Genomic DNA, 17,667 nt, shown 5'->3' on the forward strand with positions numbered 1-17,667 from the left:
TCCCATGTTGGGCTCCCGCCATGGAGCCTGCTTCTCTCTCCTCCTGTGTCTCTGCCTCTCTCTCTCTCTCTCTCTCTCTCTCTCTCTCTCTCTCTCGTCTATCATGAATAAATAAATAAATCTTAAAAAAAAAGAGACAGGTTTTCTGAGGTGGTTTGATCTTTCAGTGCCAGGAAGGAGCATCCCTGGTTGTTATATCCTACATTAGAGAAAAATTCATAGTTGTACACTACTTATAGCCACATTTGAGTGACTAGTATGGGTAGGGGGGAGAACTCTCAGGCATTTCCCTTCCAAAGTCTGTATCTTCGTTGTCTTTTTTTTTTTTAAGATTTTATTTATTCATGAGAGACACACAGAGAGAGGCAGAGACACAGGCAGAGGGAGAAGCCGGCTTCCTGCAGCGAGCCTGATGTGGAACTCGATCCCAGGACCCCCAGATCACAACCTGAGCCAAAGGCAGATGCTTAACTGCTGAGGCACCCAGGTGTCCCTAAAGTCTAGGTCTTCTCAAGGTGGGAAGTAGTGATCATCTTGGAGTGTTGAGCCAGCATCACCTTATTGGGTACATTTTTAAAAAGAATTTTAAAAATTATTTGAGAGAGAACTCAAGCAGGGGGATGGGCAGAGGCAGAGGAAGAAGCAGACTCTCCGCTGAGCAGGGAGCCCAACACAGGGCTGATCCCAGGACCCTGGGATCATGACCTGAGCCAAAGGCAGATGCTTAACCAGCTGAGCCACCCAGGTGCCCTTGGGTATATTGTTTTTAAACAGCTTGACAGGCAACCAAATATAACCAAAGAAACATGACAATTCTAAATTGTATGATGGTTCAGAACCAAGACTCTGGTAGTAGCTAGTATTGACAGTTATTCCAACTCAGGAAGAAGGTACACTCTATGACTGCAAAACTTGTATCTCTCTTTGAAGTCTCTGCTTAAAGCAGCCATGGATGCAGAATAGTGACTATTGCAAAAACACATGGAAATAATTAACCACGTCCATTTGGGAAGATACAGTACAGGTGTAAACATGAAGCAATAGATGATGAATTTTTGGTAGAACAGCAAAGCTTCAAATAATTTTAAAAGAGTGTTCTTATCTCAAACTGTAACCAAATATGTTATACCCAGTAGGATTGATTGCTAATTCAGAGATCAAGAATTTGGAGGAGAATCCAGAATCCATTAACATTTCAGATGAAAGACTTGTGAATTTTGAATCTTCTAACCCTTTAGAGTAAGCTATTGAGAAGTTTCTCACAGGATTATGATTAGACTATTTTTGAAAGGCCATGGTTAAAAAAAATTTTTTTTTGCAAGGGTTTGGGAAATGCAGACAAGGGCTTTGTGTTTCCACAAAAGTGGGAAGAGGCAACAGTGAGAAAAAGGTATACTGTCCCAGTCCAAACCATTTGGGAAAGCTATCTGGTCAAATGTTGGCCCGTTCAATTATGGGAAATCTTTACCTTCCATCCACCAGAAGGTGTGTGGGTCCGGTCAGTGTTTGGTACTTTCTTGAGATGTATATGTATTCAAGGGTCTGTTCCCTGAAGTTTGGCAACCCAAGGGTTGGTTAGCAGTTCTGAAAAAGACATTTCCAATGAGGTTGAAGAGTCTTTCTGGAGTTGTCTTTTCCAACACATGAAATCTCCACATTGCAAGATGTAATATTTTAAGGTGGTTGACTCTCAGAAGTGCACTATTAAAAGATTGTGCTACCAAGGCATGATTATTATTTTAAAGATTTTATTGGGCATCCCGGGTGGCTCAGCGGTTTGGCACCTTCGGCTCAGGGTGTGATCCTGGAGACCCGGGATCGAGTCCCACGTCGGGCTCCCTGCATGGGACCTGCTTCTCCCTCTGCCTCTGCCTCTCTCTCTCTCATGAATAAGTAAATAAAATAAATTTTATTTATTTGACAGAGCATGCACAAGCAGGGGGAGTGGCAGGCAGAAGGAGAGGAAGAAGCAGGCTGCCTGCTGAGCAGGGAGCCTGACATGGGGCTCAATCCCAGGACCCTGAGATCATGACCTGAGCCAAAGGCAGACACTTAACCGACTGAGCCACCTGGGCACCCAAAGCATGGTTATTTTTAATAGAAGCAATTAGGCCTTTGCAGTATTGAAGTATATTTCCTATTAACTGGGAGTCACAGGAGGCAGGGCAAGTGCATTGGATGTCTTGTGACTCTCCAAGAGTGAGAATCTGTGAGTTTCAAAGAGGATGGTTCTGGGATTTTGGACTAATGGCAATGTTATTGCTAAGGTATTTGGAAGGTCTCTACAGATTTTGCCTAATGAGTCTTAATAGTGTCAGTGCGTTCAGCTAATTCTCAGGTTTGAGGACGATATGCATGATGACCATTGTAAAATCAGACAACACAGAGTTGTGGAAGCACCTGTTAACTTGGTTCCTTGATTGCTATGCAGTCCAAGAGGGGATCCCTAGGTAGGGATAATCTTCTCTAACAATTTTTTTTTAACAAAGTTGTTGGGTTTTTTTAGTAAAGATTTTATGTATTCATGAGGGAGAGAGAGGCAGAGAGGCAGAGGCACAGGCAGAGGGAGAATTTCTACAAGTTTTGGTAGGACTGAGTTATTTGACCCAAACCAGTGTTCTTTTAATCAGACCAATGATTATTAGATTTCTAATATCCTTTATTTCCTGGGGCCAGTGTTGGGTGTCTGATTTTTCTGATTATCATTTGGGAGACTATCCCTTTGGAACATGATGGAGGTTTGGCTATTGATTTCCTTGAATGGCATATTTTGTGGAAATATTAGTGAGGTGGTTTCCTTTTGCCTTGAGGGAATTCAATATGGAATGCCTTTAAGAATAGTCAGAGCGGCTGGGTAATAAATGACATAATGAATTTTGAGCATAAGAGACATTTAAAATTTTTTATTGGAGATAAGGACACCTTGTTCCCATAATATTGTGAGGTCAGGAGCAACCACAAGTAGCTCAGTCTAAGCATTTGTGTTTTTGCCTGTGGATAATGTATAATGTGAAATACAGGCTTATATAACATAGCCTATTTGGCTGAGATAGCCAGAGGTAATGGTGCTGTCTCATTGACTTCAGAAGGAGTTGTAATAGCATACCCAGCACAATAGTTTTTATCTTTTCAATAGGAATAATCAGTAAACCATTAAAAAACCTTCATTAGTTAGAGGAGTTTGCTATACATTTCCTTGAGGAGTCAAAAAGGTAATTTTTCAGCATTAAGCAGTTATGAGGGATTTTGTGTGGATCCATATATAGTTCTTGTTTTGAGATCAGATGCCCTTACTATCAAACTTGAATGAACAAAGTGCAAGTTTTTTGGGCACTTTATCTCTTGAAGGCCAAAAGTTTTGACAGGTGGATACTGTCTCCTGTGAAAGGGAGGCAGAGAAGCTAATTATCTACATCTGTAAGAAAGTAGAACCTACAGAAAACTATATCCTCCCAATCAGCTTATAAGATTTGTGAAAGGTTTCGAAAGACTGTCTGAAACCTGAAGCATGACTACCGTCCAGGTGTATTTCAGTCCTCACGTGAAAGCATAAAAGATACTGGGTATCTGTATCACCAGAAATACTAAAAATGCACTGCATAGATGAATTCTAGTGAAGAATTAGCTTTCAGTGGGTTGGACTGTATGGGAGTTAGAACAATGTAGGGGGGTGCTGGGGAATAACAATGTTATTGCTTGGAGGTCCTGTACAAACCCTCACTCTGCCCATTGCTTTTATTCATACGTATAATAGGAATATTACAGGGACTAGTGTAGGGGATAATGAGGCCCTGTGCCCTGTGATTGTTTTGGGTGTGACCCCTTGAAAGGCTTATTTGTAGGTTATTGATTAATTCTGGAGAGAGGTTTTGAAGGATCTGGAGCTGGATCATGATGGTAGGTATACTGTGGATTCTACAGTATCAGTTGAAGATGTGCCCATTAAAAAAAAAAGTATGAGGGATCCCTGGGTGGCGCAGTGGTTTAGCGCCTGCCTTTGGCCCAGGGTGTGATCCTGGAGACCCGAGATTGAATCCCACGTCGGACTCCTGGTGCATGGAGCCTGCTTCTTCCTCTGCCTATGTCTCTGCCTCTCTCTCTCTCTCTCTCTCTCTCTCTGTGACTATCATAAATAAAAATTAAAAAAAATGATAGCAGTTCTAATAGGGAAAAGTGATGAGTGTTTCTAGACTTAGATATGGTGTCTTCAGAGAGGGAGCAAATAAAAGGTATTTAAAGGTCTTTTAACTCACCAGTTTAGCTATTTTGATTACTCTAAGTCAAGTTTTAGGATTATATGCCCATCTGGGAGAAAGAAATTCCAGGTGATGCTTTTGTAAGAAATTTTGGCACAGCATACAAATGGGAGCCAGGAACTCAGGAGAAAAGCATGTGCATCTCAAAGGGCTATAGAAAAGGGAATTCAGAGACAGGAACCTACTAGCATTTATTACACACACTATTAGGAACTATTTTAATAGTCTGAGGCACGGTTGAGTATTGAATGTGTAGCTCCATTATGCCAGGTCTTTCTCCAAGTTATTTAGAAGAAATGATTATGAAGAACCTTGATAATTTCAGAGCCCTGTCATTGAGAATTTGGAAAGACACTGGAAACACTGACTAGTGAGTGGGCTAAGGGCACCTGGAGGACTTAAATTTGTAATGGTCTTTTTTCCAGTTACTGGTCTGTTTGCAATGATAGAAGAAACTAGGTTTTTAATTTTATTTAGAGATCTTAATTTCGTGGAGTTGAACATTGAGAATATTTTTTAATTTTTATTTATTTATGATACTCACACACAGAGAGAGAGAGGCAGAGACACAGGCAGAGGGAGAAGCAGGCTCCATGTCCCGGGAGCCCGACGTGGGATTCGATCCCGGGTTTCCAGGATCGTGCCCTGGGCCAAAGGCAGGCGCTAAACCGCTGCGCCACCCAGGGATCCCAAACTTTGAGAATTTTATGGTCTTGTAGGTGACTGGTAGCAAGCAAATGAGCCGATTTGTCAGATCTGGAGTGGATATAGTTTCTCATTCCATCTTGGTCCTTTTATTTTTTTAAAGATTTTATTTATTTATTCATGAAAGAGAAAGAGAGAGATGCAGAGACACAGGCAGAGGGAGAAGCAGGCTCCATGTAGAGAGCCCGACGTGAGACTAGATCCCGGGTCTCCAGGTCCTGGGCTGAAGGCAGCACTAAACCGCTTAGCCACCCGGGCTGCCCATCTTGGTCCTTTTAACTAAAGGAGAAAGATTCTGGTTGACAGAGTTAAGTACTACCCTAGTGGATTCAGTGTTTAAAGACCAGGACTTTGTTTTTTTTTTAAGAGAGTGTTTGTGCACACATGAGAGGGAGGGACAGAGGGGGAGAATCTTAAGCAGGCTCCACGCCCAGTGCAGGGACCAACACAGGCTCGATCTCACAACCCTGAGATCAGACCTGAGCCTAAATCAAAAGTCAGATCTTGGGGCACCTAGGTGACTCAGCTGGTATAAGCGTCTGCCTTTGGCTCAGGTCATAATCCTGGGGTCGTGAGTTTGAGCCCCACATCAGGCTTCTTGCTCAGTGGGGAGTCTGCTTCTTCCTCTCCCTCTACCCCTACCCCACTCATATTCTCTCACTTTCTCTCTCTAAAAAATAAATAAAACCTTGGGACACCCGGGTGGCTTAGTATGATTGAGCATCTGCCTTTGGCTCAGGTTGTGATTCCGGGGTCCTGGGATTGAGTCCTGCATCAGACTCCCTTCAGGGAGCCTGTTTCTTCCTCTGCCTATGTCTCTGTCTCCTTGTGTCTCTCATGAATAAATAAATAAATTCTTTAAGAATAAATAAAATGTTAAAAATCATGCTCAACCGACAGACCATTATGAACCCTAAGACCAGGACTTTTTCAGAAGAGTTTGGAATTGTCTGTAATGGTCATGAATCAGATTCATCAGATTTTTGTGTAGAAGCCTCAGTTTTGTTTGAGTCAACAGGATTAGGGAAAAGCTGCTGTATTTGCTTAGTGTAGATTTCCAGTGAGAGTTCTAGAGTTTTGCTAAAAGATACAGGTTTGTTTCTCTAAATCTTCTTCTTCTTCTTTTTTTTTTTTTTAAAGATTTTATATATTCATGAGAGTCGCAGGGAGAGAGAGGCAGAAACACAGCCACAGGGAGAGGCAGGCTCCATGCAGGGAGCCTGACGTGGGACTCGATCCCTGGACTCCAGGATCATGCCCTGGGCCAAAGGCAGGCACTAAACTGCTGAGCCACCCAGAGATCCCCTCTTTTTTTTTTTTAAGATTTTATTTATTTATTCATTAGAGACACAGAGAGAGGCAGAGACATAGCCAGAGGAAAAACTATGCTCCATGCAGCAAGCCTGATGTGGGACTCAATCCCGGGACTCTAGGATCAAACCCTGAGCCGAAGGCAGATGCTTAACTTCTAAGCCACCCAGGTGTCCCTCTCTAGATCCTTTTTTAATAATTTTTTAAATAATTTTTAAAAAGATTTTATTTATTCATAGAAACAGAAAGAGAGAGAGAGGCAGAGGGAGAAGCAGGCTCCATGCAGAGAGCCTAATGTGGGACTCGATCCAGGGTCTCCAGGATCACACCCTGGGTTGTAGGCGGCGCTAAACCGCTGCGCCACCAGGGCTGCCCTCCTTTTTGTGAGGTTTTTTTTAGGCTAGTTTCATTCATTGTCTGGCCTGGCCCTCGTGAAGCATGTAGACTGATTTTTTAAAAAAGATTTTATTCATGAGAGACCCACCCACAGACAGGAGGCAGAGACATAGGCAGAGGGAGAAGCAGGCTTCTCACAGGAAGCCCGATGTGGGACTTGATCCCCAGACCCTGGGATCATGCCCTGAGCTGAAGGCAGATGCTCAACCGCTTAGCCACCCAGGCATCCCTGGGCTCATTGATATGAATCTGGGAAACCAGGCTTGTAAGGTTGAATGACTTTATTAAACCCTTCAGGAAATCTATCAAGGACCTCAGCCATTTTAGGAAACATTTTTAACTATGGCTTGTAATTTACGTTTAGGGAACATAAATCTGGGGTCTATTTAGATAATCAGAAGACTTAACTTTAAAGGGGTATTTTAAATAGGTCCTGGAGAAGTGGGAGTGGGGAGTTAGAGGGAAAAAATGTTCAGTAGATTGAATAGAGGAAAATGGTGCCAGAGTAGGAGACTGGGCACAAAATGGCTTCCATGTGTTTGGTTATAAAGAAGATGCAAGAGGGTAAAAAGAGGCCACAAAAGCCATTTAAACTTTTTTCAGCTGTTTGCCTCAAGTTAATTTAGGAGAATTTTGCTGAGAAGCAAACTACTAAATATAATAATAAAAAATAATATAATAAAACAGACATACTATTTATTCTGTAGCCATTTTTAATTTTGAGAGAAATGTTTAAATTTGGGGAGAATAGGGCAGCCCAGGTGGCTCAATGCTTTAGCGCCGCCTTCAGTCTAGGGCGTGATCCTGGAGACCTGGGATCGAGTCCCACATCAGGCTCCCTGCATGGAGCCTACTTCTCCCTCTGCATGTTTCTCCCTCTGCCTCTCTCTCTCTCTGTCTCTCATGAATGAATGAATGAATGAATGAATGAATGAATGAATGAATGAATAAAATAAATTTGGAAAGAATAAAAGTTCACAATGCCCATTGAGGTTCAAAATTACTTTAGATTGAGCCCATCCACTTAGTTAGAAATGCATATGAGGAGAGACCATTGTTTTTAAAAAACATATATTTGTTCCACACCCAGGAGGCCTTGACACCCTCAAGGCATTTTCATTACTGGGATCCTATTTCTGAGAGTTTTTTTTCTTCAGAGCAGAGAGAAAAAAAAATAACATAGTTTCAATAGGAACAGCCTGGTTCCAGAAAGAATTGGTACAAAGCATACACAGTTGGAACAGGACCGCCCAGTTCTAAAGGAATTAGACCAGAGGTCATACAGTTTCAGTAGGGACTATCCAGTTCTGAAAATGAATCAGTTCAAAGTTAATAACACAGTCTTAAGTGCAATTCCAAACAAGAGAGGAACTGAAGGCCAAAAAGGTACTCACAGAAAGGCCATGTCCTGAACAAAGCCTAGAGAGCTTAGTCCTTGAACTGAAACCATAGCTTCAAACTCCAGGGATAGCAAGAAAGCAGTGAGCTCTGTTACCTCTGTGAGTACTGGCACATTTGTACACCATCCTGAGTTGGGGGTTGTCTCAGGATCCCATTTCTGACACCAAATGATATTAACCAGCCAGTTATTTTACCAGAAAAAAAGGATTTATTTGAGTGTAGCGGATTCAGGAGAAGCAAGCTCTGCCAAAGCCATAGGCAGGTCTGGAGAACAAAGGAGAGGAATACTCTTTTTATATAAAGGAAATGGAAAACAAGAAAAAAATAAAAGGAAATGGGAGGAACGCTTGGGTGGCTCAGCAGTTTGGCACCTACCTTCCACCCAGGGTGTGATCCTTGGGTCCCAGGATCGGGTCCCACATCAGGCTCCCTGCATGGAGCCTGCTTCTCCCTCTGCCTGTGTCTCTGCCTCTCTCTCTGTGTCTCTCAAGAATAAATAGATAAAATCTTAAAAAAAAAAAAAAAGGAAACAGGAGGTTGAAGCCTAGTGAACTTTTATTGGCAGAATTGTGAGTCTCATTGGCTGGGCTGTTGTCAGGGGAGGAGAAAATCCTCCTAGGGTAGTTAAGTAGTAACTAAAATAGTTGTGTCTCTTCCTGTTGGGGGTGCTATAGTCAGTGAGTGGTGTGAGAGCTCCCCCTGTTGGCCTCCTGACTCCATTCTCTCTCTCTCTTTTTTAATATTTTATTTATTTATTCAGGAGAGACACAGAGAGAGGCAGAGACACAGGCAGAGGGAGAAGCAGGCTCCACGCAGAAAGCCCGACGTGGGACTCGATCCAGGGTCTCCAGGATCAGGCCCTGGGCTGAAGGATGTACTAAACCGCTGAGCCACCTGGGCTGCCCCCTGACTCCATTCTCAAGGAGATTTCTTTGTACTAATTTTCACAGAAACTTTGTTATTTATTTATTTTTTCCTATTGTATTATGGTATCAAGTACTAGATAGGCCTTACTTGTTTTTTTTTTTTTTTAAAGGATTTTATTCATTTACTCATGAGAGACACAGGGAGAGAGAGAGGCACAGACACAGGCAGAGGGAGATGCAGGCTCCACATAGGGAGCCTGATGTGGGACTCGATCCCAGGACTCCAGGATCATACCCTGGGCCAAAGGCAGGAGCTAAACCCCTGAGCCACCCAGGGACCTCCCGCCTTACTTGTTTTGAATATACATTTTATCTTTTTTTTTTTTAGATTTTATTTCTTTATTTATGAGAGGCACAGAGAGAGAGGCAGAGACATAGACGGAGAAGCAGGCTCCCTGTGGGGAGCCTTAAGTGGAACCCAATCCCAGCACCCTGAGATCACTACCTGAGCCAATGGTAGATGCTCAACCACTGAGCCACTCAGGTGCCCTTATATTTTTCTTTTTTAAATATTTTATTTTTAAGTAATCTCCACACCCAGTGTAGGACTCAAACTTACAACCTCAAGGTCAAGAGTTGCATACTCTACCAACTCAGCCAACCAGGTGCCCCTACACTTTACCTTTTTTCATCAAAAATGTTTTCATTGGCCTGAAGAGCCTTACTCTGTTTTCTTTGTCAGTAAATGTTTACCGTATATTTGTAAGTATGCAAAGTTGTTCATAGAGTATAGTCTCCTGTAAATATTTAATCTTTTCTCTTTCAGTTGTCTTTTCTTCTTGGGATTTGAACTACAGATTGTGAATTAAGAATAGAGACCTATGCAAGGACAATAAAATCTAGAGCTAGGAATGACTCTTCTTGACTATGTCAGAATGAGTAATGTTGGGAACTGTAATTTTTAGAATCATGATTTTGTGTTAAAATCCACCAAAGCCTCACACACATGAATCTTAGGATGCAGAAGTGAACTAGGATTTAGTCAGGTTTTGGAGCCAACTTTGTAGAAGGAGATAGAAGCATAGGGCCATTGCAAACATGTGCTTCCAACCTGTATTCCTTATTCCTTGCACTGCCAATCAAGTATATCCTCCAAACCACCATTGCCTGTTAGACTTCCATTTGATCTGAGCAGTAGGGATCTGCAGTTGTCTCCACAGTTCAACTTTGAAGATCCAGTGCAGTTTGGATTTCCTGCAAGTTGTCATGCATTCACCAGGAAACAGATTTATACAATCATGGTTGAGAATGTTTTCTGAAGCACTACTCTCCTCTTCTCTCGCTTATTTTTAGATAAGGTCTAATTTGTATAGTAAAAACTTTGTTCTGTTAATACCCCTAGTGACTGTGTGTTCCTGATTCCACTATGAGAGCTACATGGTGCAGTCCAAAAGAACTATGTGAGAGTTTTCTTCTGCACCGTGCAGTAACTGCTGTGACCCAGTCCTTTCCTGTGGGAATTGACACCTTTCTCATATTAGCAGATTCTGGGTGTTTTGTGTTATGACTCATAGCTAAGTGTAATCCATCAGTATTTTTTCAGTTAAGTTGGATTCTGTGTTATTAAAAGTATGTGCATTTTTTTTCTCTAATGAGTGTTTGTAATTTTTTCTTAGAAATATTTTATTAAATTATCCCTTTGATTTAGGGATTTTTCAGATCAACTTTGTCATTTTCTGCATACAACTACTATATATTCTGAATCAACTTTGTTTGGGATACAAGTTCAGGTATTTTTTTTTTCCTCAGGTAAATTTTATTTTATTTTTCAAATATTTTATCTATTTGACTTGGAGAGAGGGATGGGGAGAGCAAGCACAAACAGAAGGACTGGCAGAGGGAGAGGAAGAAGGCTCCCTGCTGAGTAGGGAGCCCAATGTGGGCCAGGACCCTGGGATCATGACCTGAGCCAAAGGCAGATGCTTAACCAACTGAGCCACCTTGGTGCCCCTATTTTTTTTCTAAAGATTTTATTAATTTATTTGACAGCATAAGCAGGAGGAGTGGCAGGCAGAGGGAGAGGGGCTCCAAGAGAGCCTGACATGGGGCTCAATACCAGGATCCTGGGATCATGACCTGAGCTGAAGGCAGCTGCTTAACTGACTGAGCCACCAGATGCTCTGGCGCCCCTATTTTTAATTCTTTATACTCATTTTTGTCATGAGACTAGTTTCTCATTTATTCATAATACCAAAAACTTAATTCACTTTTTTCAGTGCCCTCTTCCCAAAGACCACCAGTATCACATCTATTATTAATGTGAGTGATATATTATCTAATTTTAAGAGTGACAAAAAAGTATAAAAAACTGTGTGGTGTAACAGTAACAGTGCACTCAAAGGACTTCTTAATTGGATTTTGTTTGTGTTAGATGAATGCTTGTTTAAAGAAGCAAGAATTTTTTTTTTTGTATTGGATGCCCTAAGGAAGTGAGATTAATTCTATCTTGGGAAATTATGGTAGTTTTTATCTAGAAGGCAGAATGAATGGCTTGATGCTAAACCTAATTTGTAAGAAGCACCATTTGGGGGATCCCTGGGTGGCTCAGTGATTTGGCACCTGCCTTTGGCCTGGGGCATGATCCTGGAGTCCCAGGATGGAGTCCCATGTCAGGCTCCTTGCGTGGAGCCTGCTTCTCCCTTTGCCTGTGTCTCTGCCTCTCTCTGTGTGTCTCTCATGAACAAATGAATAAAATCTTTAAAAATAAAAAAGAAGCACCATTTACATTAGAAAAGAATTTTGGTCATTTTAAGTCTTTGGAATGTTATTTATAGAGACATGGTTACAGAAAGCATTTGTCTTGATTGTGGTCAAAGAGTAGCTTTTTCTGATAATGGACATCTGTGGTATTTATCTCTTCAGGGTATATCTAGGCCTTGTTGGCAGTGCAAAGGTCAGTTCCTAGTCCTCTGGAACAATTTTGCTTTTGTTATCTAGATACTGAAATAATTTCATACAGTGTATTGGATGGTTTCTATAATGTACCTCCATCAAAATGCATGTATTTCTAATCACACATTTCTTAGCAAAGTATATGACTTTTGTTACCTCTTTTATGAGTCAAGTGAGGGTTATAAATTTAGGCAAATTGCCAAAGAACACAAACCAAGCAAGAGAGAAAGTCAGGATCTCTTTTCCAATAAAGATTTTCTTGCTTTAGGGACTATGGTCCTGGTAGTAATTTTTCAAGATACCTCATATGCTAAACAGTCTGAACTGAAAAAATAGCCAGTTTAGGACAAATATTCAGAGCACTCCAGGCGGGCAGCCTGGGTGGCTCAGCGGTTTAGCGCCACCTTCAGCCCAGGGCATGATCCGAGAGACCAGGGATTGAGTCCCACATCAGGCTCCCAGTGTAGAGCATGCTTCTTCCTCTGCCTGTGTCTCTGCCTCTCTCTCTCTGTGTGTCTCTCATGAATAAATAAATAAAATCTTAAAAACAAAAAAACCGAAAGCACTCCAGGCTGTGGATATAATGGTATGAAGGTAAGTTTTTGTTTGTTTGTTTAATGATTTATTTATTTAAAATATTTAGGAAGGGTGCTCGCTTCGGCAGCACATATAATAAAATATTTAGGAAGGGAGAGAGCATGAGAGAGTCAGGGGATAGGCAAAGGGAGAGAAGCAGACTCCCTGCTGAGCAGAGAGCCCAACATGGATATCAGTCTCATGACCCTGAGATAATGGCCTGGGCTGAGATCAAGAGTTAGATGTTCAAACAACTGAGTCACCCAGGTGTCCAAGAAAGAAGTTTTTGTAGTGTTAGTGCTTATGTTTTTGTTGGCTAAGGGAAGTAGTAAATGAGAAAGCTTTACTTTCTAGGTAGAAAATTAAAGGCATTGAAGGAAAGGCAATGCTAGGTAAGATAGGGAAGTAGGTACAATGTGTCTCTTGTCTGTGGAAGGATCGGGGCCTCAGTGAGTGAGAATATCTTTGATCGTTTTCTTCCCACTAATATAAATTAAACACTGTATGAGAAACTGCTTGTATGTAGATGTAAACAGTGGGAAGCAATGCCTAAAGTCCTGCATCCTGGGATTAACAACGATGGTTCCCCATAAAGATGAAGATATAGACATGGTTCTTGGTGTGTATGACTGTGTGTATATCTATACTTATGTATCTACTCGGGAAAATTGCTGACTGTATGACTGGTAAGAAAATATAATAGATGAGCCTGGAGCATCTTATTTTTTTAATATTTTAAAAATTTTTATTTATTTATGATAGTCACAGAGAGAGAGAGAGAGAGAGAGAGAGAGAGAGAGGCGCAGAAAGAGAAGCAGGCTCCATGCACCGGGAGCCCGATGTGGGATTCGATCCCAGGTCTCCAGGATCGTGCCCTGGGCCAAAGGCAGGCACCAAACCGCTGCGTCACCCAGGGGTCCCCCTGGAGCTTCTTATAAAATTGGGAAGTATTAAATAAGCCACAATTGGGATGGTATGTCAAAGGGACACAGAACCAACTGAGATCCCAAATGTCAGAGCTGCATCAATTCGAGCAAAAGAAGAAATAGGGCAGCCCCGGTGGCACAGCGGTTTAGCGCCGCCTGCAGCCCAGGGTGTGATCCTGGAGACCCGGGATTGAGTCCCATGTCAGGCTCTCTGCATAGTGCCTGCTTTTCTCTGTGTGTGTGTGTGTGTGTGTGTGTGTGTCTCTATGAATAAATACTTTTTTTAAAAAAGAAGAAATAGTGTTGCTTTATATAACCCAAAGTTTAAAATAAATATATGTGAGCAGTATGGTTCTTGTGATGAGTAGGAAATAGGTAAATATGCAGATGCCATGATTTATTGCCTCAGTATACAGAAATGCTTTCCGATGTTCTCTTTTGGTATGTTTATCATTTTTAACACTTAACTCTTTAATATGTATAGAATTTGTTTTTTATTTTTTGTTTTTAAAGATTTATTTATTTGACAGGAAGAGCACAAGCAGGGGGAGTCAGAAAGGGAGAAGCAGATTCCCTCCTGAGCCCAACAGGGGGCTTAATCCCAGGACCTGGAATCATGACTTCCCCAGAAGACAGACTCTTAACCGACTGAGCCACCCAGGCTCCCCTAGAATTTATTTAGATATAGTAGATAGCAGAATTAGAGATTGGCACAATTTATCATATATTTTGTTAAATCCTTATATGTGTTTGTAGATAGACCTTCAAGGTATCATCTGAGTAGCTCACAGTTTTGCAACATTGACAATACTGACTTCTTTTTTTATCCATGTTTTGTCAGAGGACACACAATGTTGTGTCTTGGAGGATCCCTAGATGTCTGCAATAGCACCACTACCACCTCCCTGCATCATGACACCCAAAGGTGTCTCCAGGTATTGCCAAATATTCCTGAGTGGCAAATCCCCTCTCTGCCTCATGACAACCAACTGGTCAGTTCCTGTGGTGACAACAGACCATGAAATGATCACTTCTCATTATTTTTGTAATGGGTACCTCTGGGGAAACTTGAGCTTCATTCTTTATTTGCACTACTTTCCTGACCCTTTGGAGTTATTTGCAGACCTATTATTTAGAATTATGTCATGATGGGGCAGAAGAGAAGATCCTGAGGCAAATTCGATTGGAAATTTGTAGGGAGATCTGCATCATGAGTTCAGGACTCTTCTGTGCACCAAAATCGATTACATTACCGTGGAGGCAATGCTTCTGTCCTTCGTCAGAAACCACTAGACTAAAAAAAAAAAAAAAAAAAAAAAGAAACCACTAGACTTCCCTCCATGTAGATCACACATGGCATTAGACTGCCACCTCCACATTTTACATATATCTTGCAAGATGTGTTTTTTAGTCCAATAATACATGTTATGTGTATGGTATGTATTTACACAATGTTTGACTAATCAACTCCTTCATCAGTGGTAGTAGTTTTCCAGTTGTTTCATCTTTAGTTTGCTAAGTAAACAATGCTGTCCCCTCCAATAATAATATTTGCTTCTTCCAACCTATTCTTCATATTGGTCATTGTGTTTTCTGACACGAAGTTAGAAATGAAAGCTAGGATAAGTAATTGGAGTGTGGATAAACTTCTTTGGATTTTGATTTGATTCCTCCTTTTAATGGGAGGCTCCTCACACACTGGTTCCTCATCATGCTGTGCTCCCAAGCATCTTGAATGAGTCCTAGGCCAGCTTGGTACTTACTGTGTCTGAAAATGACCCCAAGAGCTGAGCACTAAAAAGTGGCTAACACTAGTATGGCACCCTTCTCAGATTTCTTTCTTTCAAGATTTTATATATTTATTCATGAGTGACACACACAGAGAGGCAGAGACATAGGCAGAGGGAGATACAGGCTTCTGCAGGGAGCCTGATGTAGGACTCGATCCTAGGACCCTAGGATCATGATCTGATCCAAAGGCAGATCCTCAACAACTGAGCCACCCAGGCATCCCTTAGATTTCAACCAGGGGCCAGTGAAATCGATTCCATAGTGGGGATTTTATTTTATTTTACTTTTAAAATACTTATTGATTCTAGAGAGAACATAAGCAAGAGGGACAGAGGGAGAGAGAGATAATCTGAAGCAGACTCTGCTGAGCACAGAGCCTGATGCAGAGCTCAATCTCACAGCCCTGAGATCACAGCCTGAGCCAAAACCAAGAGTGGGATACGTAACTTACTGGGCCACCAGGTGCCCCTGTAGGAGGGATTTTAATAAGGCTAGAGGAAAATAATAAAGATGTTTTTGAGTCACACAAAGGAGTCCACTCTAGGCAATGAACCATTTGTCCCAATTTCCTAATGAGACGTGAAGTCTATTGGGTGGCAAAGGTTGGTCTGAGTCAGACAGCCTGGTGCTGAATCTGAGCGCCCCTACTGATGGCCTTTGTAATGTGAAACAGGTCACTCTGTCCTGCTACACCTCCATTTCCTCTCTCATCAAATGGGATCATATTAGTACTTCCTTGCTAAGAAGTCTGTGAAGCTAATGAGTAAAGAGCTGATCCAACTGTAGTACTGAGTGGGGTGCCTAACCCTTAGTAAATCTCCGTAAAGTATCTAATATTGGTGTTAGCATTCCTGTTACTACTCTCATTGTCATGGTCTTCATCATCTCTATAAAGACTTAGGATTAGGAAGTAAAACTTCTCCTAGGGGTGTCTAGGATATTTTACACTGCAGATGAATCAATGTCCCTAAAAATGTAATAGTACACTTGACTGTAAAACTGAGAAGTAGTGTTCATAATGACATTCTGTGATGACTATTTTTATTTATTTGGGTGGTACTTTCCCATACTTTGAAATCTTCACTAAGTAAATGCTGTGATTACTCACTTTTGGTAATTCATGCCTTCTTTACCAGATAGAACAGTTTGGTTGATCCTTCCTCCTGTTACTACCTAAAACACCATGTCAATATTTCAATCAAACCATGAAGAAACAATTAAAAAATACAAACCTAGGGGCATCTGTTTGACTCAGTCACTAGATCATGCAACTCTTGATCCCAAAGTTGTGAGTTCAAGCCCCACATTTGGCATAGAGCCTATGTATATATATATATATAAATCCAAACATACATGTATTTTTTAAGATTGTTTATTTTAATAAACAGAGGGGCACCTGGGTGGATTAGTGCGTTAAGCATCTGACTTTGGTTTAAGTCATGATCCCTCTGGGATCAAGTCCTGCATCAGGCTCTCTCTCTTCAGTGGGGATTCTGCTTCTCCCTCTTCCTGTGCCACTCCCCCTACTTGTGTTCTCTCTATATATCTATCAAATAAAATATTTTAAAAACAGAGCAAAGAAAAAAAAAAAAAAAGGACAGCCTGGGTGGCTCAGCGGTTTCGCACTGCCTTCCGCTCAGGGGATGATCCTGGAGACCCGGGATCGAGTCCCACGTTGGACTTCCCTGCATGGAGCCTAATTCTCCCTCTGCCTGTGTCTCTGCCTATCTGTCTCTCTCTGTGTCTCTCATAAACAAATAGATTTTTTAAAATCTTAAAAAAATAAAAACTAAAAACAGAGAGCGTGTTGGGGTAGGAGGGGCAGAGGGAGAGAGAATCCTCAAGCCAATTTCCCATGGAGCATAGAGCCCGACTCAGGGCTTGATCCCAGGACCCGGAGATCATGACCTGAACTGAAATCAAGAGTTGGCTGCTAACCAACTGAGCCACCCACATATTCCAAAATACAAACCCATATCTTGATGTTCTATTTACAGATAGTTCATGCTTTCTACCACAAGATGGATTGGTTGCTACCTTGTCTTTCATTCAGAGCTGAGAACAACTTCTTGAACCTTGGGTAACTCATTCCATTAGGGGCATACCTAGTTCAACATCATGGGAGAAATATCTCCATATGTACAAAGAACTCCCTGAGTTCTGTAAGTGGAGCTTTGTGTTTGGCTTAGGAGACCATCTTTTAGGATGGGCCTTGAGTTTTCACATGCTCTCCTCAGGGCAGGATGTACCAACACTCTAAGTACATTCTGGCCCACATGTTGCCATGATTAGAGGTCAAAAACTACCTGCTCTTATGAAACACAACCTCAGGATTTAACATGTTGAGTGTGTCAACCACAGTGATAAAAGGGCTTTTGAGAGCACCATGATGTGACCTCAGGACAGGACCAGACTATCCCTATTGTTACTGAGCAGAACAATTCAGTATATGTATTTTTTTTTTTTTACAATTTTTTTTTTTATGAT

The 17,667-nt window shown here is 41.6% G+C and overlaps 1 protein-coding gene across 1 annotated transcript in view; it reads left to right on the plus strand.

Annotated features, from left to right (window-relative positions):
• The window catches only part of LOC100682654 (zinc finger protein 709), an 83,167-nt gene extending 72,435 nt beyond the window's left edge, over nt 1–10,732 (plus strand). The window contains exon 5 of the transcript XR_005375089.1: nt 9,762–10,732. The gene's annotated coding sequence lies outside the window, so the exon portion shown is untranslated. The remainder of the gene's footprint in view (nt 1–9,761) is intronic.
• Nucleotides 10,733–17,667: the final 6,935 nt, after the last annotated feature.

Source organism: Canis lupus, chromosome 20 (assembly GCF_011100685.1).
Source record: "Canis lupus familiaris isolate Mischka breed German Shepherd chromosome 20, alternate assembly UU_Cfam_GSD_1.0, whole genome shotgun sequence".
Lineage (NCBI taxonomy): Eukaryota > Metazoa > Chordata > Mammalia > Carnivora > Canidae > Canis > Canis lupus.